At 46.8% G+C, this 24,675-nt stretch overlaps 1 protein-coding gene across 1 annotated transcript in view; it reads right to left on the bottom strand.

The window, feature by feature from the left end:
• The window catches only part of PDE4C (phosphodiesterase 4C), an 838,284-nt gene extending 824,396 nt beyond the window's left edge, over positions 1 to 13,888 (bottom strand). The window contains exon 1 of the mRNA XM_030217807.1: positions 13,754 to 13,888. The gene's annotated coding sequence lies outside the window, so the exon portion shown is untranslated. The remainder of the gene's footprint in view (positions 1 to 13,753) is intronic.
• Between the last annotated feature and the right edge of the window lie 10,787 nt (positions 13,889 to 24,675).

Raw genomic sequence — 24,675 nt, 5'->3', positions numbered from 1 at the left:
CCCCCCAGGATTATCGCCACCGCCACTGCCCCCCCCCCCAGGATCCGCCGCCCCACCCTCACTGATCGCTGCTGCTGCTGCCTGCCCACCATAACTGTTCGGTACCTTGGCTGGCGAGGATCCCAAAGCGCTGCCAGCAGAAGAGTTTGTCCTCCAGAGCTGCTCTTCTTCCTTCTGCCGCGTGGCCTTCCCCTGTGGTTGCTTTTTCTCTCAGGTTGCGCATCCCGTCAGGAGCAGCAGAGAGAGAGAGAGACCCTGGTGCCGGGCCCCCCTTGGAGGCCTGGAGAATTTTTCCCCTCTTGCCTGCCCCCCCTCTCAGTGGCCCTGTTTGGGAGTGATTCTGGGCAACGCTGTAGCCAGCTGCTCCTAGTAGAATCCTAAACCAGTATGCCCTAGCCTCAACTCTCTTTTGGGGGTATTCGATCTGCAGTGTGGGGGGAGGGGGAGAGTTTAATTTCCTAAAGAAATGCAGGTTTCGATGCTTTGAACAAATGGATAGTGATACTGTGTTACATTTGATTCAATGATTGTTGTAAAGTTCATTGATTGTGTTTTGATTAATAAAGAAGATTTAAACATTAAAATAGGAGAGACAATCAATCACAATAGGAATATCACTCACTCACACTTTGAGAAACAGAGTCACTATCATACTGTAGTCCCCAAAGCCAATTCCCCAAAAGCTACTTGAAAAAAAAAATGAATTTTCAAAGCATTTCTGAATTTGGCATTAGTCAGCACTCAGGGGTAGCCTATGGGCATGCAAACAGGATGTGGACCCATATACAGAGACCTCAATGTGGAGGCTCATTTGCATAAGTCAGTAGGGGCTGAAAAGTGGGGTCATGTGGGAAAAAGCAGAGTCATTCAATGGTAGGACTGGCCCTGGAAAGATTGATTGTTTAAAATAAAGGGAAAGGGAAATGGGACTTGATATACTGCCTTTATGAGGTTTTTTGCAACTACATTCAAAGTGGTTTACATATATTCAGGTACTTATTTTGTACCAGGGGCAATGGAGGGTTAAGTGACTTGTCGTAAGTCACAAGGAGCAGCAGTGGGAATTGAACTCAGTTCCCCAGGATCAAAGTCCACTGCACTAACCACTATAAAGGAACTGTAAGTTCAGACATGGGCATAGAATAAAACCAGGTTGGGATCAGACTGTATGGAAATCAGGAGCCGGTCTATAATTGCCCTCATAGTGACTTCTGGTGGTGCATAAGATTTGGTTTCCCCTACCAGCCAGAGGCCAAACTATGAAATCAGAGATTGTCTCACGTGTTCCAACCAAAGGGGCAATATCAGTCCTATTCTCTGCACCCATGTGCTGTGAAGCCCTGCATGACATAGATCATGAAAGGAGAGGACAATGCATAGATCAACAGAGGTTGACCTGTCTGTGACCAGAGTTGTGTGCAATCTCATACAAGACAGAAGAAAAGATATTTTCTAAAGCAAGCCCTGGTACTCAAAAATTAATTTCTACCCTTCACATGGTTCTGTATAGACTGTAATTCCTATACTGAACTAATGTAAGTTATAGCACAGCAGCTTTTTAAATCATGTAGGTACCTTTTTATTATTTGATAATCAGGTGTGTGTAACATGGTCCTTTGAAAGTGTACTCTTTGTTTGGTGAATCTATATATTATTATTAATGACTAGTAAAAGGGCCCGTTTCTGAAAGAAATGAAACGGGTGCTAGCAAGGTTTTCCTCGGAGTGTGTATGTTTGAGAGAGTGTGTGTAAGAGTGACTGTGTGAGAGAGCGAGAGAGTGAATGTGCGAGTGTGTGTGTGTGTGTGTGTGTGACAGAGAGAGAGACTGGGTACGAGTGTGTATGTGAGAGAGAGTGTGTGTGTGAGATTGAGAGTGTGTGCCACCCCCTCCCTCCCTTCGAGTTCCAGGGTCGTCCTCTCCCTCCCTTTGAATTTCAGGGTAGTTCCCTCCCTCCCTCCAAGTTCCAGGGTCCCCCTTCCCTCCCTCCTCCTTTATCCCTCCCAGTTCCAGGGTCGTCATCCCTCCCTTCCTCCCTCCCGTCCAGTTCCAGGCCCCCTACCTACAAAGTTTGAAAGTCATCTTGACTTACCTCGTTGGGGTTACGGCGGCCGCCAGCAGTGGTAAAAGGCGTGCAGGCTCGGCCCTTTTCTCTCTCAGCTGTGGTCCCGCCCTTGCGGAAACAGGAAATGAGGGCGGGACCACAGCTGAGAGAGAGAAAAGGGCCTAGGCTGCACGCCTTTTACCGCTGCTGGCGGCCGCCGTAACCCTGACTTAGTAAGTGAAGATGGAACGACCGGCACTGATACCTGAGCGGGAAGAGAGAGGGACGTGGGGTTGCGGAGGAGAGCAGCAGCGATGCAGAGTCCGAAGACAGTGAGACAGAGACAACCACAGTAACATCTTCTGACGTTAGGCACACAGGCTTCTACTGTGGGAGAGTGACGTCAGGAGATGGTTACGAACACAGGTAGCCTCATTGGAACGTTGGAGGAGCAAATTATTATATTAGATACTTTAATTAAACATTTCCCCTCCTCCCTCCAAACTAATCCTTGCATGGTCTGTTTATATTGCCAAGCGCTGCTATGTTTTCACTTAAGGCTTATCATATAATGCTAACTACAAATCTGCTTTAGAATAGATTTTTTTTGGCTGCCGGCTTCTTCCTTACTTTATTTACTTTACCAAATTTGATATAATGCCTCACCCACAAGCTCAAAGCGTGTCACAATTAAAAATCAAAATCAATCTAACAAATAGATATATAAACCTGCCGATCTACCTATAACAACCCAATCACATTTACACACTCATCTCAACAAGACACAGTTCCAGTCTGTACTAAATACTGACAGCCTAAATCAAATCCTTTTAGGATTAAAAGTCTTCTCACAAAACCATGTTTTCAGTCTCTTTTTAAAAGTGAAAGAACAATGTTCATGATGTGATTTCCAAAATCTTGGGCCCATCACCATAAACACTTCTGCAGTCACACATTACTAGGTATGTTTAGTAGGGCCTGGTGTGAAGAATGCAGCCTCTTAGAGTAACATAGTAACATAGTTGATGACGGCAGAAAAAGACCTGCACGGTCCATCCAGTCTGCCCAACAAGACAAACTCATATGTGCTACTTTTTGTGTATATCTTACCTTGATTTGTAACTGTCATTTTCAGGGCACAGACCATACAAGTCTGCCCAGCACTATCCCTGCCTCCCACCACCGGCTCTGGCACAGACCTTATAAGTCTGGCCAGCACTACCGCCTCCCAACCACCAGCTCCGCCACCCAATCTCGGCTAAGCTCCTGAGGATCCATTTCTTCTGAACAGGATTCCTTTATGTTTATCCCACGCATGTCTGAATTCCGTTACCATTTTCCTCTCCACCACCTCCCGCGGGAGGGCATTCCAAGCATCCACCACTCTCTCCGTGAAAAAATACTTCCTGACATTTTTTTTGAGTCTGTCCCCCTTCAATCTCATTTCATGCCCTCTAGTTCTGCCGCCTTACAACTGGAAGAAAGGACCAGGTTTTGGGTAAGTATGCAGCAAAATGAATAGACGGTATCACATCTTGTTCCAGCTCCCCCCCCCCCCCCCCTTCCAAGATGGGCAGTGTCCTGTAACCTGGAACACATTCGATGCTGAAGAGAGCTCTTTCAGACAAATGACCTGGGCCTGGTACTCAGATTTCCTTCCAAAGTCTCTTGTAGTCTGCACAAGTCTCTGCATGCTTACAGTTGAGCTTTGAAGAAACTCCTAGTGAAGTATAATGTATGCAAGACTGCACAAGGTGCAGCATTTTAACATGTCTACCACTAAAAAGAGATTTACCAGGCTAAATGATCAAGATGGCAAAAGAAAAATTAGGTTGAACCTTCATTAGGAAGGAACCATCACAGTCCAGGCTTTATAGTTTACCTGTGCCCTGGAACAGGAAGGTGACATTAGAGAGGGCGGGACTGGCAGCCACAAATATGCAGAGTGTGGCCCAGTGATGGCTTTACCTTGTTTTGCCACTGCTGCTGCTAATCTAGAGAAGCAGCAGCAGCAGGTGCAGGGGTGGCAGGGGGAGGGAAGTGAGAAGATCCCGATGACCCTGCTCCATTTTGGGTCGGCCTGGGCCCAAGATGGGTGGGCAGAAGAACTCCGCCCTGTCCCACATTCTCTCTCACCTGCATGCCATATGGTCTCTCAAACATCCCCCTCCCCTGCATACCTTTTAAATAGCAGATTTTCACCGGCAGCAAGCAGCAACTAATACACACTGCTCATGTTGGCCCCACAACCTTCCCTCTGAGGCAACATCCTGTTTCCGCATAATCGGTAATACAGTACATCAGAGGGAAGGCTGTGGGGCCGGTGCGAACAGTATGTATCAGTTGCTTCTCACTGTAGGTGATGATCTGCTATTTACAAGGTATGCAGGAGGGACAGTTCTTGGGAGTTTTCGGCTGGTGGGGCTTGGGGATCCCTGCCAGCCACATCATAGGTGTGCTGCTACTGGGTGGGCCTGAGACCAAAGTGGGTGGACCTGGGCCCACCCAGGCTCACCCTTGGCTACGCCACTGCCCTGCTCTGTGGCAGTTTTTAAAAAGGCGTACAAGCACGTGGCTGCGCAGCTTATAGGGAACACTGATGCACTCCCTTATCGCCAGCACCCAAGGCAGACCGCTTCCACCGCCTCATCCTTGGTATGTTACTGGTATACCAGAATGTTTTCTTCATGAACACACCATTGAAAGACCGATGTCATAAGCTGTGCGCTGAAGTCAGAATAGTTTCGTAATCCAGCATTAAAAAAATGCTGTGCCCAGTGCTGTAACCAAATCATATATTTATGTTTATTGAAATTTGCTGTACCACCTCTTGTGGTGCACACACTGTTCAGACACATAAGAGAGTACATGCGATGAAGCTACAAAGTAGTAAATTTAATACGAATCGGAGAAAATATTTCTTCACTCAACATGTAATTAAACTCTGGAATTCGTTGCCAGAGAATGTGGTAAAGGCAGTTAGCTTAGCGGGGTTTAAAAAGGTCTGGTCGGCTTCCTAAAGGAAAAGTCCATAGACCATTATTAAATTGACTTGGGGAAAATCCACTGCTATTTCTGGGATAAGCAGCATAAAATGTAATGAACGTTTTCAGGATCTTGCCAGGTATTTGTGACCTGGATTGGCCACTGTTGGAAGCAGGATGCTGGGCTTCATTGTCCTTTGGTCTGTTCCAGTGTGGCAATACTTTTCTTACGTTCTTACATGGGAGAGTGCACACACAGACATGTTTTGCACACAGTTTTATCGGTACCTGGAAGAGATGCATGCATTTACATTATATGCACGTGCATGTCTGGAATGCAATTTATTTATTAAAAAAATATCTGTACCATCTATGGTTTACAAGATAGCATTCACATTCAAAATAAAACAACTACATACATACACCACAAAATCAATTTCAAATTAATTCAATTCTTCCTAAACATTTTTCAAAAGGCAGACACAAACAGTTGTGTTTTCAACAACTTTCTAAACTGTGTTTTACTATTACATTGCTGAAGCTGTCCGGACAGTGAATTCCACAAATTGATAACAGCTGGAACAAAAGCTAAGACCTGAGTGTTCACATAATGCAATTGTCTAATCACATCAGTGGAAAGAAGCGTAGCAGTTTCAGACCTCAGTGTATGCCGTGGGCAATAAATCTGTAGTGCTTGTTTCAAATAAAATGGAGCAACAGAAAAAAGGGCCTGCTGTACCATGGTTTAATACTTTAAATTGAATCCTCTGTAAAACAGGGAGCTAGTGAAGTTGTTTAAGCACAGGTGTTATATGTGAACACCTCACTGCCCCAATTACTGTTCTAGCAGCTGGGTTCTGAACTACTTGCAATGCCTTGACAACAGGGGTGTAGCCAGACCTTGGCGGGAGGGGGGTTCAGAGCCCAAAGTGTGGGGGAGGGGGACATTTTAGCCCACCTCCCCCACCGCTTCCAACCCTCCCGCCGCCGCTGACCCCCTCCCCCGCTACCACCGTAAGGTACCTTTGCTGGTGGGGGTCCCCAACTTGCTTCCTCTCCTGTTTTCAGCGCACCGTGCACTGTACGTTCGTTTTAATGAAACTGAATATACCATAGGAGCCAACTTTTCAAAATGATTGGGGGTGCTGAATTTTTTTTTTATAGGTGGTGCATTCCCCCTCCCCCTCCCCTGTCCCCCATCCACTTCCCTCCGAGTTCCAGGCCCCCCTCCCTCCCTCCCAGTTCCATGGTCCCCCTCCCCTTCCCAGTTCCAGGGTCCCCCCCTTCCTCCTTCCCTCCCTCCCAGTTCCAGGGTCATCGTCCCTCCCTTCAAGTTCCAGGCCCCCTCCCTCCGAATTTTAAAAGTCATCTATCTTACCTCGTTGGGGTTAGGGCGACAGCAGTGGTAAAAAGCATGCAGGCTCGACTCGGTGCTTAATTCCGTTTTCTCTTCTCTCTCTCTCAGCTCTGGCCTCGCCTTTGCGGAAACAGGATATGAGGGCGGGACCAGAGCTGAGAGAGAGAGAAGAGAAAACGGAACTAAGCACTGAGCCGAGCCTGCATGCTTTTTACCGCTGCTGCCGCCCTAACCCCGACAAGGTAAAATAGATGACTTTTAAAATTCGGAGGGAGGGGGCCTGGAACTTGAAGGGAGGAGGGAGGGAGGGAGGGAACGATCATCCGGTGGGTGAGCGAAATATTGGGGGTGCTCGAGCACCCACGGAGTCGGCGCCTATGGAGCATGCTCAAGTTTCCTTAAAACAAGAGCATGCATGGAGTTACTGGAAACAGGAGAGGAAGTAAGTGCGAGACCAGCGCGGGACAGATAAATGCTTCAGCTGGCAGGGGTCCCCGACCCCTGCCAGCCAAACCAGGGGCCCCAGAGCCAATTTGGGGGACCCAGGCCCCCATGCCCCCCCATAGCTACACCACTGCTTGACATTCATAGAAGATAAACCAATGAACAAGGCATTGCAGTAGTCCAAACGTGTGAGAATCATACGTTGAACCACACAACAAAAATCATACGCAGAAAGCATCGATTATAGTCTATACAACATATATATATATGTTTAAATGCTTTTCTGAATCACATTAACCACCTGAGACCTCATAGTCAATTTATTTTCAAGAATCACCCCCAACAATCTCATTTCTTTCTTGATTGGAACATACATCCCATCCAAGTATACTTTATCTGGCCAAACTGTCATCTCTTTTCTGCCTACAATCATAACTTCTGTTTTTGCCACATTCAGAAAAAGTCCATGTTCAACCATCCATTGTTTTAGTTTTCTCACATATATGTTTAATAGGTCATTCAGAACATCCCCCCCCCCCCCCCCCATGATACTACTGGGAAAAAAATTGGACATCATCCACATAATTGGACATCATCCATATAGGTATGACATCATCAAAATGTCTGCAGTGAAGCGCTTTCACCTTCATTTCCTTGCAGCAGCACCTCCCCTTTACCCTGCTTTCAGTGACCTGATCACCTCAGCTCCTCTTCCCCCTAACGCTAACCACAGAGAAGTGAGCGTGCCTTTTACTCCAGCTTAGATCATGTACCCAGTTCCAGAAGGGAGATTTTAGGCCAATCCTGATGCATTATGAGACCGGTAGCACTGATATAAATGGGGAGAATCAAGGACTAAAATGTGACCCACTGAGCAAAAAGGTACCAAAAATGGAGTTGCAAATAACAGAGATTCAGTAAAGGCTATAAAACTTTGGAGGGATAAGTTTGGGCAGCTTTCATTTTTTTTTAAATGTTGTGTACTATATAGGGTCAGTAGAAAGGGACTATACAATTTTTTTCACAACTTGATAATGCAGTTGATTTCCCTCTATCTTGTGGTATAAATAAGTCACATACCCCACTTTTGGTACTTTTTCGCTCAACGAGTCACAAATAACACACTGACTTAGGATGTAAGTAGAGAGCTGCACGGGAATTGGAATGGTGGGAATCCAATGGAACCCACGAGATTCCCATGGGGATGGAAGAAGTTGCCGTGGGATTCCCGCAGTAGTCAAAATCTCTGGTGACTCCAGAATGAGGCTTGAAATGCACTAAGGGCCTGATGATCAAAAGTAAATGGGGGCACTAGACGCAACTAGTGCTGGACTAGCGCCCACATTTACACAGAGCCCATAATCAGAGGATGTCAGAGCTCATTTAAATTATATTTAAATGAACTCTCTGGTATTCCACCTATATGTTCAAAGCACACTTCTCTGATCTGGCTGAATAGCACCTTAACCCTACGCCAACTTGGAGCTGGCATTATGGTTAATGCTCTTCCTCCCCCCATCCATGCTAGGGAGCCTGGGCTGTCACAGTCAGCCCGGGCTGCCACCATCAGTCCTGTGGATCCAGTGGACCCCTGGATCCCCCAATGGCTGAGGCCCTGGTGAACTAGTGCTCTCCCAAGCCCCCACATCCCCCCCGGACAGTGACACAGGGGACTGGAGGTCTGGTGGACCTCCTGCCCCTGACTCCTGACACAAGGACATGGGGGCTGGAGATCTCCAGCCTCCTAACTCCCCTGGCCCCCCAAAAAAATCTGTGGTGGTCCAGTAGGCTACATACCCAACCCCCTACTTGCCCCTCCCCCATACCTCCTTGTGTGATGGAGGAGGGAGTAGCACTCCCTCCTCTTCCAGTGCCACCTCCAAAATGGCAGTACCCTGCTCTGCCCAGTGCATCCTGGGGTGCACAGGCAGGGCTTCCCTTCCTTATGGGAAGCCCCACCCAGCACATCCCAGGATACTCTGGCAAGGTGCCACCATTTTGGAGGCACCTTGACACAAGGATGGGAGGGGAGGGAGGTTCTAGACCACCAGGGCAGGTAGGGGGTGGAGTATGTATTCCCCCATCAGGGAATTTTGGGGGGAGCTGGGGGGGGGGGGGTTAGGGGGCTGGAGCTTCACCAGATCTCCAGCCCCCCTTGCTCTTGTGTCAGGGGGTGACACAGTGGACCTCCAGCCCCCGTGTCACTGTCCATGGGGTGTGGGGACGGGGGCACTAGGCCACCAGGACCTTGCATTTGGAGGTGTCCAGGGGCGTCCCATGGACCTCCATCTCCTGTATTTGACGTCCGATCTTTGGACAACCTGGACCTGTCAAACAAGTGGGGGAGGATTGTGAGTGGGCGCTGTTTCAGAACAGCATGGAAAATTGATTATTGGCAATTGGAACACCAGAACGAGGCTTGGAACGTACAGAGAGAGGCAGTTGGATCACCAGAACGAGGTTTGGAATGCCCAGAAAGGCAGCTGGAACACTAATTGGTTGAATAGTGAATACGATCCAAAAAACCATGGGAGGCTGTTGGGGTTGGGTGGAAACAGAGGGCTATGAGCAAGTAAATAATAGTGCTGACTCCTGCAGGTAGGAGTGGAGATGGAGGAGATTAATTGTGGGGATAGAATGGATCTTAGCAGGTACGGGTGGGTATGTGTTAGATTCCTTGGGGATGAGTGGGGAGGGGGTGAAATGTTTTTCCCTGTGCATCTCTAGATGTAAGTTAAAAACAGGAGTGGTCAAAACATCTCCCTCCCAGAAGAAGGTAAATTGGCATCGCTGGTTAAGTAGGTATTTGCAGAGTAGCACTTAGGTAGAATTTTTGCATTTCTGTGTGTATTGTGTATATTCTAATCATTTCTGTGTTTAAACTGCAGGTAAAGGAGGGAGCATAGGTTATATAATTTCCACCTTCAGCTTGTGTGTGCATTTTGATGTATCTACATTTAATATCTAATACCGTCATTACCATTTCATTTAAATGAGCAATGCACTGATGTCTACGTGTGCTTTTCCTCAATGTTTCCTCAGGGGCGTATCTGACTTTCCCTGGTAGTGGGGGCCAGAGCCCGAAGTGCGGGGGCCGTTTTTTGCCCCCCCCCCCATAGGCTTCCATTGGCGGCACGGGGGGGTTGGCGGCGGTAGCGGGGGCCAGGCACCCATTGGCCCCATTACAGATACGCCCCTGGTTTCCTGCGTACTGAACTCCTTTAAGTTTAGGGCAGCCAGAATAGTGCAGAAAATTACACCCAGAGGCCACGCTAAACTGTGTGTTAAACCTCCCACACTTTATTACATCAGGCTCAGGGTGTCCCAGCTAGTGACATTATTCAGATTGCACAGAGATGCAAAGCCCAGCTGCCCTCAGAGAAGACAAGGATATATACTGTACTTTGCATCATATAAGGGTTTCTTGGGCCCCTCCCATGTCACCACAGGTCTTTCTCCTCTCCCCTAACTATTTTTTAATTTTACAATGAGAGGATGAGGGTGGAGAGCTAAAAGCAGGACTGGATCAGCCTGTTGCAGGGGCGTAGCTACGGGTGGGCCTGGGTGGGCCCAGGCCCGCCCAATCTCAGCTCAGGCCCACCCAGTTTCGGCACCAAATGCACATCTTTTCTTTCGTGGCAGCCGGCAGCTCTCCCGGTCCTCGTCCTCCTCCCTGCCTAAATGTTTTTGGGGATTTTCTTCAGTGCAGTGCGCCGCGGGTTGCGGAAGTCTCCCATGATGCAAGACGCAAGCGCTGCCTGCAGCATGCCCGCGCCGCTATGGCCTCAATTCCCCGCCCCCCGCAGTGCACACGATGGCGCCGAACACAGTCCACATGGGAAGGCTGTCAGCTCTGTTGCGGCGTGGCTCCTCATATCCACATTCTGCCAAGTCAAGGGTGTTGGACCGAGACCAATGCCTTCGCTGGATGCGATCAGCAGCAGCCTTTAATTGCTGTTGATCGATTCAACCCCACCGCCCCCCCCCCCCCCCAGCACCACCTTCCTGTGGCCTCAAACAACACGCAGGCAGGAACCAGCACAGTGCTCTGCTGTACCACCTGCCAACAAGAGCAAGCAGCTGCCCAGGTAAAATAAATATATTTAAAATGTTGTTTTTAAACGTAGAGTGTAACCAAAATGCTGGCTGGTGAGAGCTTCTGGATAGGGGTGAACTCTTCATAGGGCAAAAAAAGGTATATTTATTTTTTTAACTCTAGGCAGTGAAGAGCCCACCCCTACCCAGTAGCCCACCAGCCAGCAATTTTGATTACTCTTGTAATCAAATGCTGGCTGGTGGGGGGCTTCTGAGTGGGGGTGGGCTCTCGTAATCATAATACTGGCTGCTGGTGGGCTTCTGGGTAAGGATGGGGCTAGGCTGTTCACTGCCTAGTGCACAAACAGGTATATTTAATCATTAAATATACCTTTTTTGCCCTAGGCAGTGAAGAGCCCACCCTCACCCAGAAACTCACCAACAATAAATTTTAATATTGCCCAGGTTAAAATTTTTTAAATGTTGTGTATTTCTCATGTTGGTGGGGTTTTGGGTGGGCATGATCTCTGCAGTGCCCAGGCTAAAATTAAAACAAACAATCAAAAAACAAGTATATACGGTTTTCTGGGTGGAGGTGGGCTTTGCAGTGCCCAGGACATTAAAAAAAAAAGTATTATATTTAATGCCATGAGGGATGGGTAAGGGGGTAGGACAGGGCTGACACTAGGCTACAGAAATGTTTGCCATTATAGTAGACTTATGTAATAGACTTATGTCTGGTCAAATTTGATATGACATAATGTAACTATATTTAAAAATATTGTTTTTTCCATTAAGTATGTATGTATGTATGTGGTTTATGTTGATGCAGGGCAGCTGTTGGGCAGACTACTTGGAAATGCATTCTAAGGCATTATTTTGTAGGATCCCAAGAACCACTACTCAAACTTATATACATAGTGCCCACCCATATTAGCTCTGGGCCCACCCAAAAAGTCAGGTCTGGCTACGCCACTGGCCTGTTGGGAAAGGGGTAGGATGGAGTGCCATGAAGCCTGCTGAGCCACTCTAATTGACAATTGCTGGTTTTCAAAGAAGGAACTCCTACTAGTTACTGGCTAATGAATGACAATTTAGCAGCTAAGGTTATATAGGATTTAGGGATGAGAAGAGGCAGTGCAAGGGTATTGGGTGCCCTAGCCAAACCGTCAGTCTTATCCCCTCCCCCCCCCCATTACCTTTCGGGTCCTTAATTTGCACTCCCTCCCCCTCTGACTTCATACTTGTATATCACATAGCAACAAATAATGAGGGCAATTTCTAAAAGCCATTTATCCAGGTAACGGGGCTATTTGATATTGTCCACCATTCCTTCAGGTAAAATTATACTTGGATGGTCTGTAGCTGCTTTTGCTGCCATAGGCGACTGCCTACTCTTGCCTAATGGTTGAGACCCCCAGCCTTCCCTCTCCTTCAATATACAATAAGTTTTACCCTTTTGTACAGGAACCTTTTGGCTCATTCTCTTTGAACTGCTGTGACAACTTTCAGCACAGTATGAGCCAACAGGGCCACATTACTTGTCAATACAACAGTCTCCATGTCCCTAGATCTATGAAGCAGGCGCCCAGGGTACCCTGTCAGAATAACCCTAAATAAGCTCACTTCACCTCCAAGGGAACTTGCAGACATGACTCACTGTGTCTCCCTCCAAGTTATTTTCAGATTTAATCAGCGCTGCCCTTCACCCTGCCAACAATGTTGCCCTGGTATCAGCACTCACTGGCATCGGCAAATGAGAAGGTGGAAGTGTTTGTATCCACCACCCTCAAAGCCACTTTAAATATTATAGATAATATTTTTTTTATTAATAGAGAGGTTGGCCCTGTTTGGAAGCCTTCTGGGGGATGTTTCAGTCTGTGCCTTTTGCTCCTGAAATTAACAAAGTGTTTGTTTGTGTGTGTGTGTGTGTGTGTGTGTGTGGGGGGGGGGGGGATACCTAAAGTAAAAAGTGGATTCTTAATAGTAAGTGCCCGCCCAGATAATGCACAGATGGTTTCGGGTCCCCTCTCCGTATTTACAAAGAGATAAAAGTTCAACTGAATTTGTATTCAGCCGTTGTAGCCAGAGGTCACCAGTAATTCTAATTATTTCAGCCAGCAAAAGCACTGTGGTTAGCAGGTTCGGCCTCTTTTTACTGAACTAACTTCATCTGTGACTAGCACAATTATCCTGATCAGATGAAGCCAGGAGAACGCTCAAAAGTCAGCCACAGATGTATGAAGTTAGTCCAGAGAAATGGGATCACCTACAGCTCGTTTGCTGACCTTTATTAAGGCATTAGTGAACTGGGAAATAGAAATAAATCTCCCACAAAGTGAGAGAGAAAAAAATGTTGTGTTTTCTTTCTCACGGTAAAGAAAGCGCTCAGGGGGCCCCGTCCACGGATTCCAGAAGACCCTGTTCAGGCTGTTCCCATCCCAACCCTTTCAGCGACAGCCGTCTTCTGGCGCAGAAACTACTGACAAGTGTGAAAGTTTTCTCTCGTGCCCTAGTGAGAGAGTTCACGCCGTGCACCAATCTGGGGGCAGACAAAACCCACGGCCGCCTCTGCTACTCTTTGCCTTTCCGACCACCTGAGCAGAACTACAGACTTTCCCTCTCCCCAGACATAGAAAGATAGATGAGAACCGTGGAGGCTGTTGACCCAGACCCCAGGTGGTATTTGACTGCCCCCTTCTCTTCCCAAACGAGATCCTCAAAGCATTTCTGAGCCAGATGCCTTTGCCCAAGTCTGACCCAGGTGAATGCAAGTCTGCACCATTCTTGCATCTCTGCAAACTTTCAGCACTGCGGACACCATTACGCCCCCCCACCCTTCTAGATTTTAACAGATAAGACATCTCAGCTTCTGCTGCAGGGTACTTACAGGCAGCCCCCCCGGGGGGGAGGGGAGAGCACCGGGGTAGACTTGTCCTTTCTGCGCAGGAGGGGGCAGAGACTGTGCCTAGCTGTGCCCGGCCATAGCCACGCTCATGTGTGCATGCATGGGTAGCATAGCACTAACTCCACCACTGGAACTTGAAGCTGCATTATTAACATTCACTTACACTTCCTCAGTCCTGGCCTTCCTTAACTGTTGCTTGCCCAGAAGAACTGCTGGTTTCCTGCTAAGCGCCTTTTTTTTTTAACCCTGTCCATGCCACTTCATGGCACAGTGAGCCCAAGAGAGGCATGGCAGGGGGTATTCCTGCACTCCTTCTTGGGGCTTTCCAATTCACACCCTCAATAACCTATTTTGTAACTTTGTAAAACTATACCTACAATTACATTGAGGCACAGAGTTCAGGCAGGGGGCCAGCAGCAGGGTCCAACTGATTTTCTTCACTTCTCCCTGCCAATTTACCTCATGTACTGCTACTAGACTATATGCAGGTACTTTCTCTGTCCCTAGAGGGTTCACAATCTAACCTGAGACTCTTTTCAGGCATTTTTCCTCTCCCTTCCCCCCCTAACCACACCCCAGTACAAGGAAGCTGCTTATCAGGGGTTAAAGTGCTAAATGAAGGTCAGAAAAAAAAAACCCCAGTTTGCTCATTTGCAATCATTCCACATTAGATAGAAAGATGCCCCGTTCTTACACTGTCTGCCATGAATGACAGATCCATGAAAAATGATAGGGCTCCAAGTCCCACAGAAAAGGGGTCCTGCCCTGAGATGTATGAGACACCAGAACAAAAAAAACATCTATGCTCAGGGAGAGGTTACACCAGAACTGTGTCAGCTCCCTCTGGTCTGAAAAAAACAACAACATGGAACCAAAAGCAGGGTCCCTGACATCCTTCCCATGACAACTGTGCCACATAAGGACTACAGCCTGTTTCTGGGTAAATGTAACCTCAGTCTTTTGTGCCTCTGGTCTCTGGTTACCCCCCCCCCCCCCCTCCCCTTCACAAATTGTTTGCTTGTGTGTTATGAATATACTTCTAAATTAACTATCTTAGGGGGATGGTTATCAAGCTGTAATTCAGCTATACCATGCATCATTTGCCATTTAACGTGTGTCAAAGGGCTGAAACAGAAGACATGGTGCCATAATGCAGCACAAGTCACTGCAGGGTACAAAATAATGAGATGCAAAGCATGCAAATGTATACAAAACACCTCATTACTATGTTAATTCCATAATATAGTTTGCAGGTCTAGTGGATTCCAGGTAGGAGTGATCCCAGTTGCTCCTGCTTTGTTCCTGCCAGGTTCAAAATAGCACCAGCGACCCCTAGTGGTAGTTTCACAGTACAACTGTTTGGGGTGTCAGGTTTCTATATAACAGCTTTGGCTCCTGCCCAGGATCCACTAGACACTGGGAAAGCTGAAAGGTAGATCAGGGAGACGCTATGGGTGGGGGTGGGGAGACCTTCAATTTGGGGCCAGTAGTTCTGGTAAGAGGGGGGGGGGGGGGCTTGACTTCAGAGGGCATTTCTGGAAAAGGCCACTTCCAAGTGAGAAGAATTTCTGAGTGGAGGAGGGGGTCTTGAACTGGGGGTCTTGCATTGGGCATCTTTGACTTGGGGTAGTGCTTTAGGTGAGTGGGAAGCTACCAGATGGAGAGCTGCAGAAGGAAATTCAATTCTTGTATACTGCTAATATCCCCTTTCCAGGGTTCAGTGCGGTTTACATTCTAGGTGAAACAGCCTTTCACAAGGCTCCTGCACCTCTACCCTGGTATGATAGTGAACTGAGCACCGAGAATGCCTATGCATCTCTCAAACAAGCAATAAGTGGTCTAAAGTTTTGTGGGGTTTCTGCTGGGGGGGGGGGGGGTTCAGAGGGCAGCTTTTTTTTCAACTGTGGCCAGCCCTTTAAGATGCAGCCCTGCAGCACTGGACCATGGCTTTGTGGCCTGATGCTTCTGAGATGGTGGAATAATGCTGTTTGTATCGCTCCATGGTGCGACCGCACCTTGAACATTGTGTTCAATTCTGGTCACCGCATCTCAAAAAAGATATAGTGGAATTAGAAAAGGTGCAGAGAAGGGCAACGAAAATGATAAAGGGGATGGGACGACTTCCCTATGAGGAAAGGCTAAAGTGGCTAGGGCTCTTCAGCTTGGAGAAAAGGAGGCTGAGGGGAGATATGATAGAGGTCTATAAAATAATGAGTGGAGTTGAATGGGTAGATGTGAAGCGTCTGTTCATGCTTTCCAAAAATACTAGGACTAGGGGGCATGCGATGAAGCTACAATGTAGTAAATTTAAAACGAATCGGAGAAAATGTTTCTTCACTCAACGTGTAATTAAACTCTGGAATTTATTGCCAGAGAATGTGGTAAAGGCGGTTAGCTTAGCGGAGTTTAAAAAAGGTTTGGACGGCTTCCTAAAGGAAAAGTCCACAGACCGTTATTAAATGTGAAGCACTGCGTACGACTGGTAGCGCTATAGAAATGATTTGTAGTAGTAAATGGACTTGGGGAAATCCACTATTTTTGGGATAAGCAGTAAAAAATGTTTTGTACTTTTTTGGGATCTTGCCGGGTATTTGTGACCTGGATTGGCCACTGTTGGAAACAAGATCCTGGGCTTGATGGACCTTGTGGTCTTTCCCAGTATGGCAATACTTATGTACTTATGTGGCTGACCAAAGGCACTATTCTTTTACCACAGGAATCAGTAGCCTACAATACTGAGCTACTGCAAGTTTCATTCTGACCCGTTCAGTCAATTAAGGTGGGGTAAAAGCCTGACTTTTACCGCACCTTGATAGTTTCCCCCTTAGTGTCCTATCCACATTAAATGCTCAGGGCATGGGGGGGGGGGGGGGGGGGGGAGGAGTTCAGGGTATTCCTAGCAGGGGTAGTTTTCTACAAGGCTGGCTGTGGTGCAGGTGGCACACTGGGTATGAATGTTAATGGCTCTTTCTTCACTAGCAGAAAACAGTGGAGATGGCCAACGAAACCAATGGTGTAAAACTGACTTTTATTGATTATTTTCAAAGAAGACTTCACACTGTTTTGGTAGTATAGCCTGCATTGGGAGTCTGCACTCATATTAGAGTGGAAACTATTAAACCACAAAACTAGGGATAATAAAAAAAATAATAAAACATATCAAATATATAGTTAAATATAAATACTCCAGACACTTATTGAAACAATATCCAAAATATTTATTAATAAACATATATCACTCTTACTGCATTTATACTGCACACACATGCATTCCACTGTCAAGTCCAATCGCTAAAACCTAATGCTGAAAACACATAAACTATTGTCCAGGATGAAACTCCTGAATGAAAAAGAAAACTGTTTTCAAAGGCAAGCTGGTCGCCAATCCCAAAGGCGTCAGCAAGCAGCAGCCAAAACTCAGACGCAATACCTTCAAACAGTCAATGGATGATAGTTCTCACAATTTCCTTCTTCATACAGGATCTTCATCTCTGAAAACAATTTTCTTTTTCATACAGGAGTTTCATCTTGGACAATAGTTTATGTGTTTTCAGCATTGGGTTTTAGCGCTTGGACTTCACAGTGGAATGTATGTGTGCATAAGTACATAACTACATAAGTATTGCCATACTGGAACCAGGGGCGTAGCCAGACAACAGATTTTGGGTGGGCCTAGGCAAGAAGTGTGTGGGCACCAAGTGTTCTTCCCCTCCCCTCCCCTCCAACCACCACCCAAAAAATATCTCAGCTGAAAGGAAAATGCTTCTTTCCACCCTTGCAGTCTGCAGCAGGCATGTGCTGAAAACTGAGCATGTGCAGGTTTCGGTATCGTGGAGAGTAGTGTTTTCGTTACCATCAGGGGGAAGTCTTCAGCTGACCGAATTTAGGATCCCCACCAGCTACTGTTAAACGTATGCTACTGTTGGGTGGGCCTGAGCCTTAAGTGGGTGTGCCCTGGCCCACCCAGGCCCACCTGTGGCTACGCCACTGACTTGAACAGACCAAAGGTCCATCAAGGCCAGCATCTTGTTTCCAACAGTGGCCAATCCAGGTCACAAATACCTGGCAAGATCTCAAAAAAGTACAAAACATTTTATGCTGCTTATCCCAGAAATAGAGGATTTTCCCCAAGTCCAATTTAATGATGGAATATGGACTTTTCCTTTAGGAAGCTGTCCAAACCTTTTTTAAACTCTGCTAAGCTAACCGCCTTTACCACATTCTCTGGCAACAAATTCCAGAGTTTAATTACACATTGAGTGAAGAAACATTTTCTCCGATTCATTTTTTCTTCACTCAACGTGTAATTAAACTCTGGAATTCGTGTGTAGGATAAATGCAGTAAGAATGATATGTGTTTATTAATAAATATTTTGGATATTGTTTCAATAAGTGTCTGGAGTATTTATATTGAAACAAACTATTAAAAACACCATAAATGACTGTGTAAATCCACAGAATAACAGAAAATGTCATTCCCCAATAGACAAAATGATAAGTTTCTCTCTTGCAAAAAAAATCATGTGTTGGCTTGACTGCTCTGTGGAGGTCAGTTTTCTTCTGTGTGTGGCTCTCTTCACTGGTCCATGAGGATAAGGGACCTTTTCACAACTTCCTTCATCATTTCTTTTGTAACCAGGGTAGAGGTGGCTCAGAAGACTTGGGAGTGGCAATGGCAACACAAAAGAGGCTGTGGCCTATTTTGAGCAATTATCTCATGCTGATGGCAGGCAGGGAATGTATTCCCTCTTCCATGTTGCTGGGAGCTTTTGCTCTTATCTCCTCTTTTCCCAGTGCCAGACTTGGCTTGGGGCTCCCAGTGATGTCCTTTATTGCATGTCCGGCCCTGCTTTTCTGTTGGGTTCCTGGTGCACATGCACGGACACATGTTTTCTCCACTGGTTCTGAATGGAACCTCTTGTTTCCTGTTTGAGTGGTTATTCCTTTCACAGGCACATGCTTCATTTCAAAACCCATATCGCAGTTGCTAATCACATGGCACATTGCCACATGTCTTCATGTGTTCAGTTTTGGAGGCCGTACCTTGCGAAGGATGTTAAAAAAATGGAAGCGGTGCAAAGAAAAGCTACGAGAATGGTATGGGATTTGCGTTCCAAGACGTATGAGCAAAGACTTGCTGACCTGAACATGTATACCCTGGAGGAAAGGAGGAACAGGGGTGATATGATACAGACGTTCAAATACTTGAAAGGTATTAATCCGCAAAAAAATATTTTCCGGAGATGGGAAGGCGGTAGAACGAGAGGACATGAAATGAGATTGAAGGGGGGCAGACTCAAAAAAGATGTCAGGAAGTATTTTTTCACGGAGAGGGTGGTGGATGCTTGGAATGCCCTCCCGCGGGAGGTGGTGGAGATGAAAACGGTAACGGGATTCAAACATGCGTGGGATGTGCATAAAGGAATCCTGTGCAGTAGGAATGGATCCTCAGAAGCTTAGCCAAAATTGGGTGGCGGAGCAGGTGGGGGAAGAGAGGTTGGTGGTTGGGAGGCGAGGATAGTGCAGAGCAGACTTATACAGTCTGTGCCAGAGCCGGTGATGGGAGGCGGGACTGGTGGTTGGGAGGCGGGAAATACTGCTGGGCAGACTTGTAAGGTCTGTGTCCTGAAAAAAGCAGGTACAAATCAAGGTAAGGTATACACATATGAGTTTATCTTGTTGGGCAGACTGGATGGACCATGCAGGTCTTTTTCTGCCGTCATCTACTATGTTACTATGTTCATATCATCTTTTTTGTCTCTTTAAAGATATCATGCTGGCCATTTTCTGGCTCCAGCCCCTCGTTTTTTTTTTCTTTAAATTTTGGTCTTATTCATTAGTCTCCTTTTTTTTTTACATTCATACATTTTTTTAATACTTTCATATTTTCTAGTTGGAAAACTGAACAGGTTTAATCCTATGACAGTGCCTCCCCCTCCCCTCCATTTTGCTTTGAAATCTCCTTTCCTGAATTCATTCCTCAGCTGACCATGCTGCATTTATGCGTTACATGGATCGGTGTGACCAGGGCTGTCCCTGGGGGAGACTGAGTTTGGGCAACTGTCATAAGCCCAATGCTGCTGCAGCCCCCCCCCCCACTTCTCATCTCCTACAATGACATCCCTTCCACAGAGACTCCAGAAGAGCAAGGAGATACCAGGGAAGTGCTTCTCAAACCTCTCCTGGAGGCACATCTAGTCAGTTTGATTTTCTGCATTGCCACAATGAATATGCATGAGATAAATAGGCATATAGAACTAGATTCTATATAAGGCGCCAAAAAATATCCGCTTAAACGGTATTCTATAAGTCGCGCCTAAAGTTCAGCACGGTTTACAGAACAAACGATTAAGCAGAGCAGTGGCGTTCCGAGGGGCGCTGACACCCGGGGCAGATCGCCGATGCACCCCACCCCCCCGGGTGCAGCGCCTCCCCATGCAGCGTGACCCCCCCGGCAAAGGGACACCCCCCACCCCAGCAAAAGAACCCCCCGGGTGCACGCCGCTGGGGGGGTGCCGCTCGCCAGTCAGCGTCGTTCGTTTCCATGCTCCCTCTGCCCCGGAACAGGTTACTTCCTGTTCCGGGGCAGAGGGAGCATGGAAACGAACGACGCTGACCGGCGCATGGCACCCCCCCAGCGGCGTGCACCCGGGGCGGACCGCCCCCACCGCCCCCCCTTGGTACGCCACTGAAGCAGAGAGTCACATGCAATTTAGGTGCAGAGCACCCATATTCTGTAATTATGCACGTAACTCAAAACCATGCCCTGTTCCCTGAAATGCCCTTGACCCCCCTTTTTGGACCATGTGTAAATTTAGGTGTGGATCCTGTGCCTAACTTATGTGCGTAGGTCATAATTAAATGTAATTAGTGCCAAAAGTAGCTTGTTTCAAAAGCCAATGATGGCTCATAATTCTATTAAATTGCATGCACAAATCGGGAACATGACTAAATTTGCATGTGCAATTTTTGGCAATTTTTATAGAATCAGGGGGATACAGCATAAGCACTATGAAAATCTGAACATCTATTTCATCCAGGTCTTTTATGTCTCAGGGAGGGTCCTGCTCTAGCTGAATTGCCCTGGGCCCTTTGTTTTCTTAAGGTTAGCCCTGAGCATGATACCTGCATGGAGCTCTGTTGAAGATCTATTTTTCAGCTGTCCATGCTGTATTTATTGTTCATGTGCATCAGTATGACACTATACAAATGATTCTGATGATGATCCTTCAGCTATTCATGCTGTATTTATTTATTTAAATTTGTAAACCGCACACCCACCTATGCTGATTTGCATGGTGAAACAATACAATATAAGTAGTTACAAAAACACACATTAAGCACACAAACTCCAACAGCAACTGAAATGAACCCTCCCTATTCCCATTTCTAAAGTCACCAGAGCAATGTCCTGAGTTAGAATTCATAAAATTTCTTTGAAAATCTCTAAATAGATGAGAAAGCTACCTGTATTAGTGTGACACCAGTATGAGGTCTTGATGAAATCTGGCTCTTCACTTGTCCGTTTTGTACTCCATCTTTAAAACTGTATCAGTGTGATGCCTGTGTGAAAATCTGTTGAAGATGTTCTGTTCAGCCATCTGTGCTGTATTCCTACTTTGCATATACCACTAAAGAAGACCTGCTCAGCTGCCTGTGCTGTATTCGTTACATATATCAGAGGATGCCTGCCTGGTATTTTGACAAGGATAAAAACAAGAAAGGGGTAGTTGTAAGAAGACCAAAGGAGTACAGGAGAGAACCAAGAAACAGATCAACTAATATTATGAAGAATCTAGCTAACACTGTGACGTTAATGGGTCCTAACCACCATCATCAATCACTGCCACATGTCTTGTGACATTTTCTCATCTGTACTGATGTTAATGTTTAACTGTAGGTGCTCTGTTGAGCCAGCTCAGCCTGGATCTCATATGCTCCTTCACAGGGCACACGTTTCATGCCTGTGTCCTTGCCACAGTGGTTCATTTAATACAATCAAGATGCCTTTTTGATAGAAACAAAAGTTTGCAGATTAATGCCGATGTGTCACGAGTTCTTCTCTTCTCAGGTACCAAGTACATCTTAAAACCCAGAAACTCGTAAATTAGGAGATAGTTATTCTTTATTTTTTAATTTTGTAAATGTTGTATTTATCAGATTATCACCTATCTTTACAAGCATCCACTTGCATCTAGCAACACAGGGTAAGAAAAAAAAACCAATATAAAGGAAAATAATAATAATAATAACAATAAATTCTTACAAAATACGATATCAGGCAAGTTCCCACCGTGCCGAGAACAGAGCCAGGCCCAGGACAGGGCTGCCGCAGCCACCGCCCCCCCCCCCCCCCACTCGGACTGCCACCCTCCCCCCCACACTGGCCCTGAACTTGTGCAACTTTTTGGAATGCCCCTGGCCTACTCCCCTTTTTTAGGTAAACATGACTGAAGTTAGTCGCTGTGCTTTATAGAATAGTGTGCAGTGAGATGTGTGTGCAAAATTTTAAGACTGACAACATCAATAATTGGTTGTTAGCAGCCAGTTATTGATATTTCTGAGCAAAGTTGGCTGATATATATAGATGTCAAGGTTGGGGAAGGTGAGCCCTTGGATTGTGATGAGGTTGGTTCTACCTGTAGCGTGTAAGTGCCATGCAGGCCATCGTCAACAGTTGCTGGCAGAGTCTGGGAGCTGGAGAAGGTAGGACCTGACTCAGACAGGCAGAAGCATAGGACTATGCAATGCCTAGCAGACTAGCTGGAACACAACAAGATTGGTCTAGTCAGATGTTGGCTCTTAAGAGATTCCTTGGGGTTAGCTTTTAAAAGAACCCTTGGGGGGCTGGCCAAATGGAGTTGAGGCCAGGGAGTAGCTGGAACAGCAAGGCTGGAGACAGGAACAAGCAGGGCTGAAGGACTGGAATGGGCAGGATGAAACAAGCAGGGCTGGAAGCAGGAACAGGCTAAGCAACAGATACTGGAGAGGCACAACTCTGGAAGCCTGTTGCCAAAGCACTGGAGGAGTGTACAGCACTTCCTTATGTATCTCTAGCCAGGAAGTGAGGTCATCTGTCCATTCCCCATCTAGGGCTATAAAAGTGAAGTGCAACAACCAGGAAGTAAACACTCACAAGACTCTTAGGCACGGCATGCTGCAGGACCGTTAGGGACTTTCTGACTCAGGTAAGGGGCATGAGCAAAGAATGTAGGGGTTAGTGAACAGTGCTGAATATCCTGGGTACTAGTGACTGGTGGTCAGGAGTGTCTTAAGCCAGAAACTCACCATGTGCGACATGCCCCTAGTGCTCCCACCCCACCCATTGTGTTGCTGCCAAGGAGGGAATAGACGGGGTACAATTTTGGCAACCCCACCCACACATAACTCTCTACAGCCTTGTCGGTGGCATTATCCAGATAGCAGCAATATGAATACTATCACTATCCAGATAATTCACCTCTCCAGTCTCACTCCACTCATGGATCACTTTGGAGTAGGCTGTAAGATATTTGATGGAACTATCTGGATGGAACCAGACAGAATGGTGTTCTTTTGTGTTTTCCAATGTTTGCGATTGTAGCCGCTTTGATGGCATGTCCTTAAGCGGAATATCAATAAATATAACCTCAACCTTGACCGCTGTACAGAACAGACAGTTCCAGCCAGCCCCCATACTTGATTATTGTATGCCATATAGGCAGGTATTTTTATTATTATTTGTTGCATTTGTATCCCACATTTTCCCACCTATTTGCAGGCTCAATGTGGCTTACAATTTTCCGTCATGACTTATGTCATTTCAGAATACATATACAAATCTATATATATTAAATATATTAAAATCTCTCTCCTTAAAAAATGATAAACAGCACAAAATACCACCGCCCGGCTTGTTTGCAGTGCTCCTCGCTTTGAGGAGGCTTCCCCTCTCTTGTTAAAATTTCACTGGCTTCCCATAAACGCCAGGATCACCTTTAAAGTATGCATGACTTTACCAAATCATATATGGTTTATCACCCTCCTACATGCAACAACTAATTGATTTACCTTCACATCTCTACTATAATAAAAGGCACCTTCAACGTTCTGAAGCTGACTCCGTGGCTTCACTGGTGAAGGGTTTGTAAGGATCGTTAGGTTCGTCGCTCTGAAACCATCTCTCTCTGCCCCGCCCTCGCACCTCTGATAGGTCCGCCGCCCTCAACGTCATCACGTTTTGACGTCGAGGATGGAGGACCTATCAGAGGCGCGAGGGCGGGGCCGAGAGATGGTGACAGACTGACGAATCTGACGAACCCTTCACTTCAATGAAGCCAAGGAGTCAGCTTCACAACGTTGCAGGTGGGTGGCTGGAGGGGAAGGGGGGAAAGAGAGGGGGCAACTACCCTGGAACTGGGAGGGAGAGAGAGAGAGGGGCAACGACCCTGGAACTGGGTGGGTGGGAGGGAGGGCGGACCCTGGAACTTGGAGGGGGGCCAGGCAGACCAAGAAACTAGGAGGGGGGGTGACCCTGAAACTGGGAGGGAGGGGGAGAGGGGGTGAAACAACCCTGGAACTGGGTGGGTGAGTGGGAGGGAGGGTGGACCCTGAAACTTGGAGGGGGGGCAGGCGGACCCTGAAACTGGGAGGGAGGGAACCCCTGGCACACATTCTCATTCTCTCACACACACACACACACACACTTTCGCACACAGTCTCACTATCTCTGACACACACACACACATTCACTCTCTCTCTATCACACACTCACACACACTCTGTAGAACACACACACTCCGAGGAAAATCTTGCTAGCGCCCGTTTCATTTGTGTCAGAAACGGGCCTTTTTCCTAGTAATACAATAAAAACATCTAGTGAATACCTCACGCTCCATTATCCAAACTGCAAAGGTCTTTCTTAC

The sequence above is a fragment of the Microcaecilia unicolor genome, chromosome 11, assembly GCF_901765095.1.
Source record: "Microcaecilia unicolor chromosome 11, aMicUni1.1, whole genome shotgun sequence".
Taxonomy (NCBI): domain Eukaryota; kingdom Metazoa; phylum Chordata; class Amphibia; order Gymnophiona; family Siphonopidae; genus Microcaecilia; species Microcaecilia unicolor.
The sequence above is the reverse complement of the archived record's forward strand: the minus strand, read 5'-3'. Positions and strand labels throughout refer to the sequence as shown.